At 47.4% G+C, this 16,103-nt stretch overlaps 1 pseudogene; it reads right to left on the bottom strand.

Moving 5' to 3' along the window:
- Nucleotides 1-11,929, bottom strand: part of LOC110597423 (autism susceptibility gene 2 protein-like) — an 81,070-nt pseudogene extending 69,141 nt beyond the window's left edge.
- Nucleotides 11,930-16,103: the final 4,174 nt, after the last annotated feature.

Raw genomic sequence — 16,103 nt, forward strand, 5'->3', positions numbered from 1 at the left:
CGTAGAGGTGCTGCTGAGCATCAGCTATTATTTACTTTTTCTTTACTATAAACAGCTTATAGTTTCTGTGAAACACAAGACCTCTGGTTATCTCTGTGTGCTTCCTTTCCATGCAATTTCACACATACTTCTGTCCTGAAGTTCTGGGCCTAGACACTTTCGGGTTTACTCTGCTCTCTGACACTGAGTTGTGTGTTGGCCTTGGAGTCCTTGAGGGGTGTCAGTGAGGCCTGGGTTCTCCTGTCCCCTGTCATAGCGCCTGCAGCCAGAGCAGCACTGACACATTGTAGGTGCTCAAAAACCACTTAGAGAATGAATACAATGTTTGCCGTCTGCCTAGTGACAGGTGTCATGTGCTGAGCACGTTCCTAACACTGCTAGCTGGTCCACCCATCCCCCAGTGGTCAAGGGGGATTCTGATTTCAAGAAAAAGAAAGAAGACTGAGGAACTCGTTAATGGTGGTGGCTGAGTGAGCCAGGACTCAGGACCAGGACTGCCTGACCTGGGGACCCGCAGAGCCCCACCTTTTCCCCTAGACATTCCTGACTCCAGGCTCTGGTAACCTGCCTCAGGGGCTTCTCAGAACATGATGGATCAGGTACTAAATGGAGGAGGGATAAACCATTAGAAAACCATGGAGGATGACAGGCAGAGAATTGCTGGATGGCTACCTCCCCATATACCAGCTCCTTCCCCGCAACACCTGCAGGGTGAGCCTGGAGCCACACATCCTAAGATGCACACAGGGCTCTTTGCTGATCCCACCCCTCTGATCTCCAGGCCTGAAACTGGAGTCTCCTCCTGAGCTGCAGCCCTGGCCCGGACCTCAGCCATGGGAGGACACCAAGGGCAAGAAGTCCTTACACGTGGGTTTCCTTTTGCTGTCTCCTCCTTAATAAATACTTTATGTGGGTTATATTAGGCCTCTTTGCATTTCCAGGAGAGCCTCGGCCTGGTGGAAAGGCTGCATGCCCACGAGGTGGCCTGGAGATGCTGCAGGTGGAGGTGAGCTTGTAGGACCAGCAGTGACAGAATCATGGCAGTGCAGAAACCTTGGCACCAGGAGTAACTCTGAGGGCAGGAAGCGTGGACCAAGGCTGGAGATGCCTGGGGCAGGATGGTGGCTTAACAGAGGTGACGTGTGTGCCAGAGTGAGTAAAATGGAGGAAAGAGAGGCTGATTCGCCAGGAGGCAGAGCTGGAAAAGTGGCCTGTGGCAAGTCTCACCAGGGCAGGAGTCCAGAAGCAGACATGGTCCCCTAAGCTCTGTCTCAGGCCACCGCTGGCCTCGAGGCCAGAATGCCTGCACATACTCTGGCAGGCCCTGGCCCTTGCTGATGACCTGAGAGGCCTCTCAGACCTTGGACCTGGGCTGCTCAGGAGGAACCCAACCCACTTCATCTGTAAAAGGGGACAAGAAGAAGCCCACCCGCAGGACTGCTGAAGCCTTCTCTGCCAAGCACCGAATGTGGAGCCCGGCACCCAGTGAGTGTGGCGCAGGATTGGCTGCCACCCCCTTCATCGTCACCTCTCTGTAATGACCACTGGTTACCAGTCAGAGAGGTCTGTTGATTCTCCTGTAGAGAGTGGCCTTCTACTCCACCCTTTCTCCCTTCCTGGGAAACCCGAGCTCCAAGGGGACCTCCAATGGGAGGAGAGACCCAGCAGGAAGGAGAGAAGGGAAAGGGGGCTGAGGAGAGGAGCCGTGCAAACCGGGCACCCAGGCCTGGAGGGAGCGGAGGCCTATGCCAGGACCTGGCTCTAGGGCAGCTGCCTGGTGGGAGGGACCTGGAGTAATGGACTCTGCCCAGTCGGGGACACCACAGCCCGTCTGGGGCAGGGGCGGAGCACCCCCAGCTCCTGCATCATCACAGGCGTCCTGTGGTCCCCCAGAAGGCAGCAGACACAAGAAGTTCTTTGATCACAATTACGGACTTTATGAATGAAATGACAGTAAATGAGACGTTTTGGAACAACGATTTGGGGCACACAGGGAGAGACTTGCTATCTGTCAATAAATGGGCTCCTTGTTCAAAGCCTCTTCTATGTGACCACCATTCAACTTTAAAGTGACTTTGAAATAAACACCTAAGCCATCATGGGCCACTTTGGTGGTGAAGTGGGGGACCCAAAATCATTTCCTGTGATTCGCACAGCCATACCTTTTGTACTCAAGTTTGAACACAGAGTGGCTGCCGGCCTTTTTGATGAACAATTATGAAAACTAGTAGTTGGCCTGAACGAAGGCTTTCTAAATTAGCCAGTGGAAATACGGCTGCCCCAGGAGGGCGGGAGAACCCAGGGCGGGGAGAACCCAGCGTGGTCAGAGCCTGGTGACCGGTAACCTGTGCAACCCTGGCCGCACCAGCCTGCCTCTGCCTGCAGAGCAAAGAGGGAGACAGTAATGAAGGAGACCTAAAAATATACCATCACGAATGAGTGTGTTGTGAGGAAATTCCAAACTTTATTAAACACACTTTTGGTAAAAGAAGCCCTACAGAGATTTTCTTAATAAATTTCAAAGAGGGGAGATGTTTGGTCTCTGGAGTATCCTACATAAGCAATTGTGGTATTTGTGGAATGTCAAGCTGCAGATGGCCTGAGGTAATCATCCAACTAGTATTGAGGTTCTTTCTTACCACCAGGACGGGACAGTGGCTTGGGGTGGGCTGAGGCGAAGCTGAGCAGTCCTCCAGGGGAAAGACTGAGAAGAGCTGGAGGGTGAACCATGGCCACCCCCAAGAGCCCAGGCTGCCACGCTCCAGGTCTGCAGCCAGGAGACACTGTCCTCTCCTAAACCTCTCAGTAACTCCTTCCAAAGGCCAACAACACTCACGTTCAGGAAATTCTTCTTCATGTTTAGCCTAAATCCTTCATGCTTCCATGTGACTCATTACTTCTCATTCTGTCCGAAACAGAAATAGGGAACAGCTGTTCTCCATCACAAGCTCACACACTTGAGGACGTTTATTTCACCCGTGTCCCAAATCGTCTTTTCTCCAGAATAAATATTCTAAATGTCATCAACATCCTGAGACCCACCCAGACCAAGGAGGCTGATGACGTCCTAAAGTGCTTCCTTCCATTCCCAACGTTAACCCACGCGGTCTCAGTCCTTCATTATATATATATTACAAGTCGTTGGACACAATACCTTTATTTTATTTATTTTTATATGGTGCTGAAGATCCAACCCAGGGCCCTACATGCGCCAGGCAAGCGCTCTACCCCAAGCCACAACCCCAGCCCCGTCCTTTATTCTTAAACAGCACATGTTGGGGTAACATGGAGGCCTGAAAGTCATATGCTTCCTTCCAATGTCCGAGGAAGACTCCACCTCCTTCAGCCACCCCAGCTCCAGCTGAAGTTCAGTGTATCCTCACTCTGGACACCCTTGTGGCCACCAGGGTCATGCGGTATTTTATTTCTCGCTCCACAGTGGACACTGTTTCACACTTTGTTCAGACCATCTCATATAACACCTGCAACCTGTCACACAGATTTTTTTAAAATTCAGAGTTGAAGAAATAACTCCAGAAGATCCCACCACTAACAGGTGACTGGGTTTGAACCCAGAGCCATCGACACAGCCCAGGACCTGCCAAGCTGACACACAGTTCCTGCTCTGCAGAGTCCCATCAAGATAAGGATGACAGAAACAGCCAGAAATAGGCCATGAGGAGTTTGTCTATAGTTCCATTTCTGGAGCGACACGTCCTTCCAATTCTTGCTGTCCTTTTGCTAGCCACACAGAGTAGGCTAATGTCACATAAATCATTTTTATTTCATTCTTTAGAGATGTCCTTAAAACAACCAAGTCAGCTTCATGGTGCACACTGGAATCCCAGCGATTTGGGAGACTGAGGTGGAAGATGGCAAGTTCAAGGTCATCCTGGGTAACTTAGTGAGACCCTGCCTCAAAATTTAAAAAAAAAATTAGCAGTGTCAGTGTGCCGACTCACCGTGCACAAGGCCCTGGGCTTTCCTCCCAGGGCTTCCCCCAGCTGCACAAAACCCAACCCACTTTATGCCGTGGTTTGACTGCCCCGCCCAAACCATAGCTGGAATTTAATCCTCAGTGTGAGGTACTCAGGTGGGGCCCAGTGTGACTGTTAAGAGGTGATTAGCCTTAGAACTCCACCCTCAAGAACAGGCATCCTTTCTTGGAGCGCGGGGTTAATGAGCTAGGGGTTATCTAGAGAGTGGCTCTGCTACAGCAAAGCCAGCTTGGCTGTCTTTTGTGAAAGGCCCCTCCTCCTGTGAGGCCCCACCCTGCCGCAGGACTCTACCAGAGTCCCTGTCAGCAAGAAGGCCATCATCAGAGGTGGCCCTCAGATCCTCCCAGCACCCACAACTGTGAGCTGAGTAAATCATGGTAAGTGTCCAGTCTCAGGTTGTTTTGTTGTTGTTTTGGGGTGCTGGGGAATGGGCCCAGGGCCTTGTGCATGCTGGGCCAGTGCTCCACCATGGAACACATCCTGGCCCCTCAGATATGCTACTGTAGAAGGAGAAGAGGGACTGAGACGCCCCCTCATCACCCCTATGCTTAGCTATAATGATCTTGTACACACTTGTGGACCCATCATCCTTGACTTGTTCCAAGGCAAGAGTCTCAGCTTTGTTTTGTGTCTTCTGCATCAGCACAGTAACCCAGTAGACACCTACTGAGGGGACACCAGAAACATCTAGAATGTGATTCGCTGGCTGGCTGGCCACATGGACACACTTACTAATGACTCTAATTCTCAAGTTCAAAAGTACTTGCAGGTCCCTGAGTGTCTTCGTGTACAGGCTTGACACCCCACCCCTGCCTCCACCACACAGCTGGTGCGGGGCACTGGACAGTGGGAGGTGAAACTGCTTTCATTTCCCCACCGACTCAGTGCGTGATCTTGGACAAGTCACCTGTTTTCTCATCTGAAGGATGCAGAGAGTTGGCCTCGATGATATTTAAGGCCCTTTCATTCCTGAATTTCCATAATTCTATGGCTATCTATAGACTTATCTAAATAATCACAAAAACACTACTTCATGCTGGAGAAACACAGTCATAATAAACTAAGCAAAACCAAATGCCCTTCAATATCCTGTTGTGAACTATAAAATGTCCCCTAAAATCACATTTTCCCCTTGAAACAGGATGTAGGAAAAATGTTTTCCTATTAAATCCTTTTAAAGTGCAAGGGAAAGCATTTGTTCTGTGATTTGCTGTCCAACTTAATAAAAAGTAGAGGATTCTGACAGTATCTTCCCTAATAAAAATTAGGGAAGATACTGTCAGAAAGCAAAGGTGGTGGAAATTCAAGCTGGAAACCGAGATGCAGGCCGACAGAACAGAGCACAGGTTTTCTAGAGGGAGTTTCCAAGTGTGTATCGAGCAGTTTATTTCTACCATCATGTTGGGGAAACCAGTAAATGATTTTTTACGAGGTGATTTATGAAATTCCTGGGTGGACGAGGAAAGGGCTGGGAAGAAGTTGCAACAAACTCCCGATCCTGAGGGGGCCAAGGAGAGAGGACTTGAACCCTGGTGACTTGGCGACATTGTCATAAGCTGGGTCCTCTAAGGTGGGTGGGCAAAATGGGGTGAGAACCCTACCAGGTGGCAAGCTAGAAGATTTCAAAGGAACGGTGCCTGTGCCTTGACTATTCTGGAGTCCTCTAGAGTGGACCCTGCAAGGGCAAAGGTTCTGTTTTCCCTGTTTCTGCAGGGCCTGGAGTGTCGCAGGAAGCAGAATACGAACCTTGTCTGAGAAATGAAAAGAGCCAGTGATCCACCTCCTGTTCACCCAGGAAGTCAGTGAGGGGTATCTGCCCAACTTGTCATCACCCATCTCTTATGTCGGGTTACCTCGCTGTGATAGCAGTAAAATGTCCCCCTAAGATGTCTGGGTCCTGACCCCTGGTCTGTGATTACTACACTCCATGTCAAAGGTGACTGAGTTTGGGATGGAATTCAGGTTGTTGATCAGGGCGTGCCTCTGCTGGCTTGCTGTAACTATAGCACATACCTGAGATAAACAACTTATGAAGAGAAAAGACTTATTTGGCTTCCAGTTTCAGAGCTTTTGACTCATGATTAGCTGACCCATTGTTCTGGGCCTGCAGTGAGGCAGCACATCATGGTGACAGAAGTAGTAGAGCAAACTGCTCCGCTCATGTCTAGGGAGCAGAGAGAGGACAAGGAGGAGACAGGTGGCACATCCCCTTTGAGGACACACCCCTAGTGACCTGAGGACCACTCACTGGGCAGTCCTCTTAAAGTTTCCACCACCTCCCAACTGTGTCACCTTGGAATCAAGCCTTGAACAAGGGGGACTCTGGGGCACATCCAGATGTGCATACAGTAGTTGACCTTGAGAGAGGGACCCCTCCTTAACTATCTGGGTAGACCTAATGAGTGGGGCAGGTTCTGAAATGTGGAGGAAAGAACTGAGGGGGTAGTGTCCCTGAGGCCAGGTGAGCACTAGCCCCACCATTCCTGGCCCTGGACAGCAGGGTGGGAACATAAGCCTGGGTATGCAGGTGGTCTCCAGAGCCGGGGAAGAGGAGGAAATGGGCCCAAAGCCTCCAGAACAGAACACAGCCCTACCAGCTTCTTGATTTTAGCCCAGAGAAACCCACATTAGACTTCTGACCTCTGGAACCTTAGGAAAACATATCTGTGCTGTTTTAAGCCACTGAATTGTGGTGATCTGATAGGGCAGCAAGAGTAAACTCACATCCCAATGCTCCCAAACATGGCAGTGCCCAGGCTGCCCTGCTTGAGCCAGCTGGCTCTGGACGGTAAGCCACAGCTGACTGGACCAGAGAAAGACATGGGTCAAGCTGCTGCAAGACCTGATTAATGTACAGACACACAGATATGCATGAGACTTGGAATTGATAAATCAAGTTAACTCTGATTAGAAGCACACTATTTCAGCCCAGGAGGTGAGGAGAGCCTGGGCTCAGTCACTGGAGTAGAGAAGAAGAAAAGTTGGTTTGGGGAGATAAAAGCTACACTGAGAGGCAGGGACAGAGTTCCCATAGTGTCTTGATATATAGTCCTTCTGGGGGGCAAAGTGCAAGTCTGCAGAATATACTCCTCAGTCAGGTGAAGGCAGAAGAGCAAATGTCCCCAGCTCAGACCTTCTGAAAGGTCCACTTTGACCAACTGAAAAACCCAGACTCCCAGTGTTGCCTGACAACCAAATGACTGCTCCAGGTGGAGATGCGAAGGGTGTCCAGGGAAGGAAGCCCCTGCTCACGGGAATCAGGAGTGTAATCGGCATTGCTGCATTTTTTGGACAGAGACTCCAGGAGATGAAGTCATTTGCCCAAAGTCATGGTGAATAGGAAGGGTTGAATTCAAACCTGAGGCTTTTCATTCCAACTGCTGTGTTTTGTGTGGGTTTGGTCTCATTAGTCGTCCTCTAGTAATTGCTTCCTGGTCTTCTGTTTTAATAGAAAGAGCTCAAAGGTCTGATAAATGTCGCTTAGATAATCTTTAAACATTTCTCACAGAAGAGAAAAGCCAATGTATGATCCAGTTGAAGCCACAGGGGCCTCAGTGTCCAGAGACTACAGACCAGAAGCAGCTGGCTGCGTGGAGCAATGGCTTTTCTTTCTGTCTCCAGAGAGCTCTGGCTTCCCCATGCCCACATCTGTGTGGGTTCTGGGGAGTGGGTGCCAGCAGGCTCCGGATGCTCAACTTCCTTTGGGTGTTGGTCTTTGCCCGCTGTATAGACTGGCAATTCCTAAGTTGTGACTCTCATCTTCCAGTTTAGTAGAGCCCAGGACCACCCTGCTGGTTGTGAGTGTCACTGCTCAGAGAGAGATGGCTGTCAGGGCTGGACTCTCAGGGAGCCAAGTGGTATGCAGAGTACCCTGAGCTCCCTGTCCTTGCTGGGCTTGGTACTTCTGAAGACATGTGGTAGCAGGTGATAATAGGAGTTCCTAGAATTGGAGGAGGGGTTATTTCTCATGGCCACTGCTGATAACAGGAAATGCCACCTGAAAACAGGTCAGTTCACTCTTGTGTCTCACCACCCAGGATGTGTCTTAAGATAATTTTCTGAACAAGTCAAGCTCCTATGGTGATTACCTGATATGCGATTGGCAGAATTCAAACCATAGATTATGCCTTGCCAACTTTGCTCTTTCCATCTCTTGAAATTTAGTCACATAGATTCAGGAAGATAGAAGGAGAATCCTCAAAGCTTGGGATCTGTTTTGACCTTTGTGAGACTCTTACTGTCAAGTGGCTCCTTATTCTCTCATCCTGTGCCTTCTTTAGAATTGGCTTGCTTTCTGAGCCACCAGGTTCTGGTGGGACCTTGTCATTCACTGACATCGGCTTTGGCTGTGTAGCAAGCATCTGCTTTCTTTTCCAGCACTTGAACGTCTCAAAGTGGAGCACCTTTCCAGATGGACAAGTTCCCTCCCACCTTTTGCACTTGAATAGCTGCTTATGAGGAAAGCTGGAAACAAGAGCAGAGTACCTCCCCCTTTCTGAGTAACTCCCCCTTTCTGAGTAACAGGGCAGCATTTGCTGCATGGACACTGGCCACTGGACATCCTTCTTGATGCAGATTTCATTAAAGGAGCTCTTGTTGGCACTCTTTTTGGTCAGTTCCAGCTCATTCTGGTCTCTGGCCTTCTGTAGAGCATAAGGGACCTGGTCAGATATGATTCTCTAAGGATGAAGGATAGTGGGGATACCAAAGAGTTGGGGCAAGAAAGAACAAGAGGAAGAGCAGCTGAAGGACTTGATCAACACCCAGAAAGATACAGGCCATAAAGGTGGCTTTGTGAAGATAATAGGAGCCCAAACAGAGATTGAGGACCAACTGAAGGCCCAACTGAGAAGGAAGGTTGGGAGGGGAAGGGAATTATGGTGTGCATTAGTTTCTTGCGGTTTCCAGATGACAACAAACTTTGTGAGTTAAAACAACAGAAGTTTATTTCTCACAGTCCTGGATGGTGAAGTCTGAGATCAAAGTGTTGGCAGGGCTATTTCCTTCAGAGGCTCTAGCAATAGAAATGTCCCTTGCTTCCTCCAGCTTCTACTGGTTGTCAGCAATATCTGGGTGTCTTCACAGGAACTTCTCTTCTCTGTTCTAAGTGTTACGAGAAGTCCCAGAGAGGGGGACTTTGACTTGGGACAAGTGGGGTCCTTGGCATACAGGAGAGAAGAAGATTTCAGTACATGTCAGTTGAAGACACAGATTTATTTATGAAGACACATGCCAGGGAGAATGTAGGCTAACTCAGGAAAGAGACATTTGGGGGGGGATAAAGAAATATGTATTCAAGGGCTGGGGCTGTGGCTCAGTGGTAGAGTGCTTGCCTAGCATGTGTGAGGCCCTGGGTTAGATTCTCAGCACCAAATTTAAGCAAATAAATAAATAACGGTACATCAATAACAAATAAAAAATATTTTTAAAAAGAAATACACATTCAAGGGAGAATGACGGCCATCTTGACAGTGCGAAACTTTTGGGGGTAAAGCAAGGAATATAGAGTCAAGAGAGAACATGGGCCATCTCCAAAGGGAGAGCTAGCCACCCCTTGGTGTAGGATGTTATTTATAGAGGGACAGTTGCTAGGGCTAAACTACAGGAGGAGTCAGGGTGGATCACACAATTTTGTGCCAGTTTTTCCAGCACTTGCTCATTGTTCTCAAGTTACTTTTTTTTTTGGGGGGGTAACGGGGATTGAATCCAGGGGCACTACCAATGAGCCAAATCCATAACCGTTTTTATTTTGAGACAGGCCTTGCTAAGCTGAGGCTGGCCTCAAACTTGAGATCCTCTGAGATCTTCCCGCATCAGCCTCCAGAGCTTCTCTGATTACAGGTGTGCACCTCCATAGGCTCACTTGTTACTTTATGTGGGCAAGGGCATGTGTCAAGATTTCAGGCCAAGGGAAGGTGCTGGGTGGCTCAGGAACACTTGTTTTGCATTTCAGAGGTTCATGGGCATTTCCTGCATTCCATCATACATGGGCACTTTTCTTGTGAAACTCAATCTACCTTTTCCTATATCCTCAAATTCTTATCTCATAAGGACACTTATTGGATTTAAGGCTCACATGGATAATCCCAGATCATCTGCTTATTGCAAGAACCTTGACTGTTACATATGCAAGTATGTTAACATTCACGTGTTCTAGGAACCTGGAGGTTGAAGAGCTCTGGAGGGGCCAAAATCTGGCTCACTGCAGAGCGGGAGAATAGAAAGCAGAGTGGAACAAGCCAGTTGGTCAGGACAAGAGGCCTTTAGTTTGTGCACTTTCTAGGAAATCTTGTGTACTTATGGTCACTTGAAACCTCAAGTAATCTGTAAATTTTATAATCTGCTGTTTTGAGCGCACTTGTGTCTCATTTCTACCATTATATTCTATGTTTTTATTCACTTAAATATTTGTCCCTACCTTTCTGCCCCCAAATCATACCACACAACACACTATTCACACAAGGCACCACTCACAAGGCAGGTTTGGTGGAGCTCAGTCTTCCTCCCAAAGTCCCCTCCAATTACCTACTTTCTACTTTCCTGGCCCACTCTTTGGATCTGGCTTCCCCGATTTCCCCTAATTCAATCCCCCTCAGTTTATTATGCAGAGCAATTTAACTCTCTTTCCTTCAACTCTGCCTCAGGCCTACCTTTGCATAGCCAAAGACTCATTAATGTCTCCATAAAACAAAGGGCCATTTATGCAAGACAGAATCCTTGTTGGCAGAGATTTTGTAATTTCTTTCTTACTCTCTCTTTCTCATAGATGGAGGAAAGCCATATGGAAATTTATTTTCTTCATACAGTTAGGACCAAGAGACTGCAATCTGGATTTTAATATTCCTTTTCTTCCTCCTTGCTGGTAAATGTATATTTTCTTGACATCTATTTCTCATAAACTTATTTGTTTAACAGACTGGCTCTCAATGTTTTGATCTCAGAACTCCTTTTTTTTTTTTTTTTTAGAGAGAGAGTGAGAGAGGAGAGAGAAAATTTTTTTAATATTTATTTTTTTAGTTCTCGGCAGACACAACATCTTTGTTGGTATGTGGTGCTGAGGATCGAACCCAGGCCGCACGCATGCCAGGTGAGCGCGCTACCGCTTGAGCCACATCCTCACCCCTGATCTCAGAACTCCTTTACATTCAAAAATTATTCAGGGTTCTAAGCAACTTTTGTTTATATAAATTTTATCTATTGATATGTATCATATTGAAATAAAATAAAATAAATAGGTCTTTATTCATCTAAAATCAATGTCTATTACATATCAATATAAATGATATCTTTTTCTGAAAAAAGACATTTTCCAAAACACCAAAAATTGGTAAGAAAAATGATATTTATATTTCTGCAAATCTCTCTGAAATCTGGCTTAATAGAAGACAGCTGGTCTGCATTTAGTCTGTTGAAAGATCAGAGTCTGGAAAGCACAGCTACACAACTCCTGAGAAAATGAAAGTGAAAAGGCAAATAGCATCTTAGTATTATTAGGAAAATAACTTAATCTTGTTGACCATTAAAACCAGTTTTAATGCACATTCCAGTTGTGCCTCCTCTTTAAGGCCAAGGAAAACAAAAACAATAAACCTTGGACTCAACGAGATCTTGAATTAAAACTGAACCATGAACCAAAAATGCAAGGAAACCTCATTGGCTAAACTGTATTCAATTAAAACAACGATAACTCAAGATGGTACATTTAAAACCGATATAGCAGGGATGAACACCAGGGAGTTATCACTTTTTTTTTTTTTTGCGTCGGTTAAATTTCTACTCATCCCCAGCTCTCTGCTCAGGGATGCCTTCTGTAGGGTCTCTGCCTCACCGTAAGTAATGAGCCTGAGAACAATGACATCACCAACGCGGTGGCTACCGTAGCGGGCCACACTGACTAGGAGCCTAGAAACACTCCACACGCGTCTTCCCATTTTATTCTCAGTAAACTTGGAGGAAGGTGCTGGCTTCGTTTTGCAGAAGCGGCTGGTTCTTGGACACCTCCACGGTCCAAGCTCTTCCTGCAGCCGGATGTCCTCGCTCTCTGCTTCTGTCCTGCTCAGGTGAGTCCCTGAATGCAAAGGTCAAGGGTGGCGCTCCTCCGCTTGCCCGCAACCTAAGCGCCTGGGTTCAGTTAGTCAGTCAGGGGACCACGACAAGGAAGCGGGCCTTTCGGCAGCTCGCCGCTCCTCTCGCTCCCGGGGCACAAGGAAGTCTGTGCGCGGCCAGGCCACCCGAGGTTCGCAAGAGGAGGAAGGTGCGCCCGCCAGGCCGAGGCAGGAGCCTTTCTTCTCTAGCCGCAGGATCTGGGCGCAGGCCGGAACCTTTCTTCTCGCGTCGCCGTTGCCGGGCGGAAGTGTGCAGAAATGGAACGGTCCTCCCGTGGACAGGTTGTCGCTGCGGTCGCCGGCTGCTGACGTAGGCCGGCCGGTGTAGGGCCGCGGTGCGGGTCATCTTGGCATTGGACATCACCCTGCTGTTCCGGGCGAGCGTCAAGACCGTGAAGACGCGGAACAAGGCGCTGGGAGTGGCGGTGGGCGGCGGGCCCGAGGGCAGCCGCGACGAGCTGTTCCGTCGGAGCCCCCGGCCCAAGGGCGACTTCTCCAGCTGCGCCGGCGAAGTGGTGAGCCGGTGGTTACGCCAACGGCGGGCGAGAGTGGGCGGAAGGCGACCGGGACCCCGGGCTCGCTGCAGACCCGGTCGCGTGGGCGTGGTGCGAGGACGCAGTCCCGGGGTCAGGGCGGTGCCCCGGAGGGCAGGCTTGTTTGAGGAAGGGGAGGCCGATCTGGGAGCCCGGGGAGCAGACTCCCCTCCGCCAGGTTCCCGGGTTCCTCGGTGCAGCAGTGAGCTCGCTGTCCCTGGAGACGTGAGCCGCGACATGTCCCACAGCGCTGACTTTCCGTGCGGCCTCTTGGGTCGACTTGTCTGCCTCCTCCCCGACCCACTCCACCTGCACTTTCCCTTCCCTTTGCCTCCTGAGACTAGTTTAGGATGGTGACACTGATACCCAGTCCTCTAAACTGCTGTCTGTCCGCTGGACCCTGCAGGCTTTCGTTCTTCCTGACAGCAGGAACCTCCTCCTTCAGGGCAGGGATGTGTTGGCTTCATCTCAGACACATGACTCATGGCATTGCTTAGGAAACGTTTCTTGAATGAATGAATGGACAAACGGTTGTCTGTTTTTCCCACTAAACCAGAAACTCCGTAAGGGGAAAGGTAATGTTTGCCTTATATAATTTGGTAACCTTGGCACCAAGGTTGGTTCTAGTTTTTGTGGGGTCTAAAGCTTATGCAGTTCTGCCTTCCCTCTTTAATAAATAAAAATACAGAATCACACAAAAAGGTCCATAATTTTGCAAGGTACAAATGAGGGATCTCTGAAGTTTAAGGTTCATTAATTCCACAGTATAATTCCACATTCACCTCTGCTTGACACATAGTCCAATGCTTGGCACTTTGGGGCACTCATTTTTTAAAATATATGTTAGCACAAATTAATGGCATTTTTGAAAGGATGTTCAATGATCACATGGGGTATTGGACCAGGTAAATAAATACTGTCCATCAATAAAAATCTGTTCCACATCTACTTCTGAACTAGACTAGTACCATCTTAGAGTAGTAGGATATAAAATGATCAGTGGAGGACACAGCCATATAAACAAAATAGGTGCAACAAGCCTTACAGGTGTTGTGGAGGGCACAAAGAAGAAAGTGTCAGTTCTGTCTGAGAACTGGGAAGTTTTTATAGGGGCATTGATATCTGAAACAAAATCTAGGAGAGGAATTGTTGGTTCCAGTGCAGATAAAGTGGGGAAGGGCATCTTGGGCTAAGAGAGTAGTATGCACAAAGGTGTGAGGTAGGTAACAGGCTGACCTAAGTTAGTTTGATAAACATTTGAATGTGAGTCGAATTTGGCACATTTAGATAAATTGGAGTTGCGTAGCAGGCGGTTGGTGGGGGAAGAGATCTTGATGGATCTTAGAGGTCACTATGTGGAGTTTGTGCCTTGTCCTAAGGTCAGTGAGAGTTATATGGTCCATGCAAGCACAGGAGAAGGCCCAATGGACCAGATTTTTGTCTTAACCCAGCAACTATTAGCTGTAGGATATTATTAAGCAACTTTTATGATCCTAGTTTATTTATCTATAAGATGGTCCCTTCCTATTTTTTCTTCTGCTTTAAACAAAAGACTTACAAAACTGCATTGATTATGTGCGAGAGAGAGAGAGAGAGAGAGAGAGAGAGAGAGAGAGAGAGAGAGAGATATCTCAAAGGGGAACTTCCCAGGTTGAAATGAGAGGAAGAGAAAGTAGAGTATTTTGACTCTCAGTTTGGCCCAGGCTGTTCCTGAGTTCCTTTAATGGAACTGTGGTATGAAGATCACAGTTTTGGCTTTTGGAAGGTCCTTTCTGAAAAAAAAAAAAAAACCTGGTTAATAGTACTGCACTATTTTAGGGTCCTGATCAGGTATAGAATTGGGAACTATAGAGGTGAGAAACGCAGTTGGCTTGGTGAGCCCTGTGGAGAGCCCTGTGACCGTTTGGACCTTTCCCTGAATGGTGAGAGTGTGCTTGAGATTATTTTGAGTTAACAGGCCTCAGGGATAGTGACATGGTACTGAGTGCTGGAGTTCCTTGTCCCTGGAGGAAATTATACAGCAGGATGGCCGCTTGTCAGAAATATTTGAGAATTTTGTACCTGTTCACAGGGTTAGACTGCGTGTCCCTGAAAGTTTCAGTTCTTTTATTTAATGAAGTGGGAGAATGTCAAGGCTTGAGATTCTGTAAGTAGGGACACAGGCTGAATTAAATGCAGCCACATCCCTTCTTGACATGGGAAAAACTTGCATTCTCTTGAGGAATTTCGATTTGATATTGTAGCTGTTTTGTGCATTACTCTTCTTGCAGCTCTTCCATGTTTTCCTTGTGAAACTTACAATAGAGAGTCAGTGATGAAGTCCTGTGCTTTCACCACAGTCTGGTGTGTCAAGGTGTGGTTGGCATTTTGTTTGGACTGGATTACCTACACATAAAAGTCTGGTTTGGGGCTGAGGATATAGCTTAGTTGGTAGAGTGCTTGCCTTACACACACAAGGCACTGGGTTCAATCCCAAGCACAACACACACACACACACACACACACACACACACACACAAAGTCTGGTTGGTACTAGGAGGACATATTCTATTTTGGGTTTAGCTCCATTGTCAGACATAAGGAAATGTAGCAAGTTATAATAATGCACTTTGCTAACTGTCTTCCTTGAAGCATTGCTGTTATTTCTAGGATACATTTTACCTACTTCAATTTCAGTTCTTCTGTTCCTCATTTTGGACACAACATGCCTGATGTCAGATTTCTATCTCACTGAATCCTTGTAGAAAGTATATTAAGTTTAACATATGTGTTGAAATTAGATCTTTTTCCCTCCCTCAGGCTGGTTTCTTCTCCGTCATTCCTTTAAATATTTAACTTTTATGTTTGTTCTTTTTGCTAAATTTGCTAATAAAAATTTAATTTATGTTTTGCATAATTTATATCAGTAAGTAGGACTGAAATGCATGCCAGCCCATTAAATTACAAACCAACAGTAATGGCATTTCAGATTTGGGGGGAGGAACTTACATTATTTGAACAACTCTGTGTAATGATGAATATACCAGTTTGCACTGAGAGTTGATTAGTTAACTCACTTGGAGCATGGGACTGATGAAGACCATGGGATTACAAATAGAACTGGGGCTTGGATTCAAATCTGGATTCTGCTTCTTAGATATGGGTGAATTTGGGCTGTATTCTCTGAGTCTCACGTCTATAAAAAGGGCTTGATTTTACTGTACTTAAACCACAAGCTCATTATTGGGATCTCATGAGATTATGAATATAAGGAAGGATACTGATTCTTCTTGTTTTCAACACTAACTCCCTCCTCTCACGTAGGACATGTAGACATATTTTCTTCGGTGGCTCCAAGCTGTAGTCTGCAAAACCACTTAGCTGTCTTGTACTTTCATTGCTTGCTTGTGAAGGAAAGCCAAGAAAGTGCCTGAAAGAGTGAGTGAATCCTGTGTAGGTGCAGACAGCACCCGTGGTGGAGCAGAAGT

Source organism: Ictidomys tridecemlineatus, unplaced genomic scaffold (assembly GCF_052094955.1).
Source record: "Ictidomys tridecemlineatus isolate mIctTri1 unplaced genomic scaffold, mIctTri1.hap1 Scaffold_160, whole genome shotgun sequence".
NCBI lineage: Eukaryota > Metazoa > Chordata > Mammalia > Rodentia > Sciuridae > Ictidomys > Ictidomys tridecemlineatus.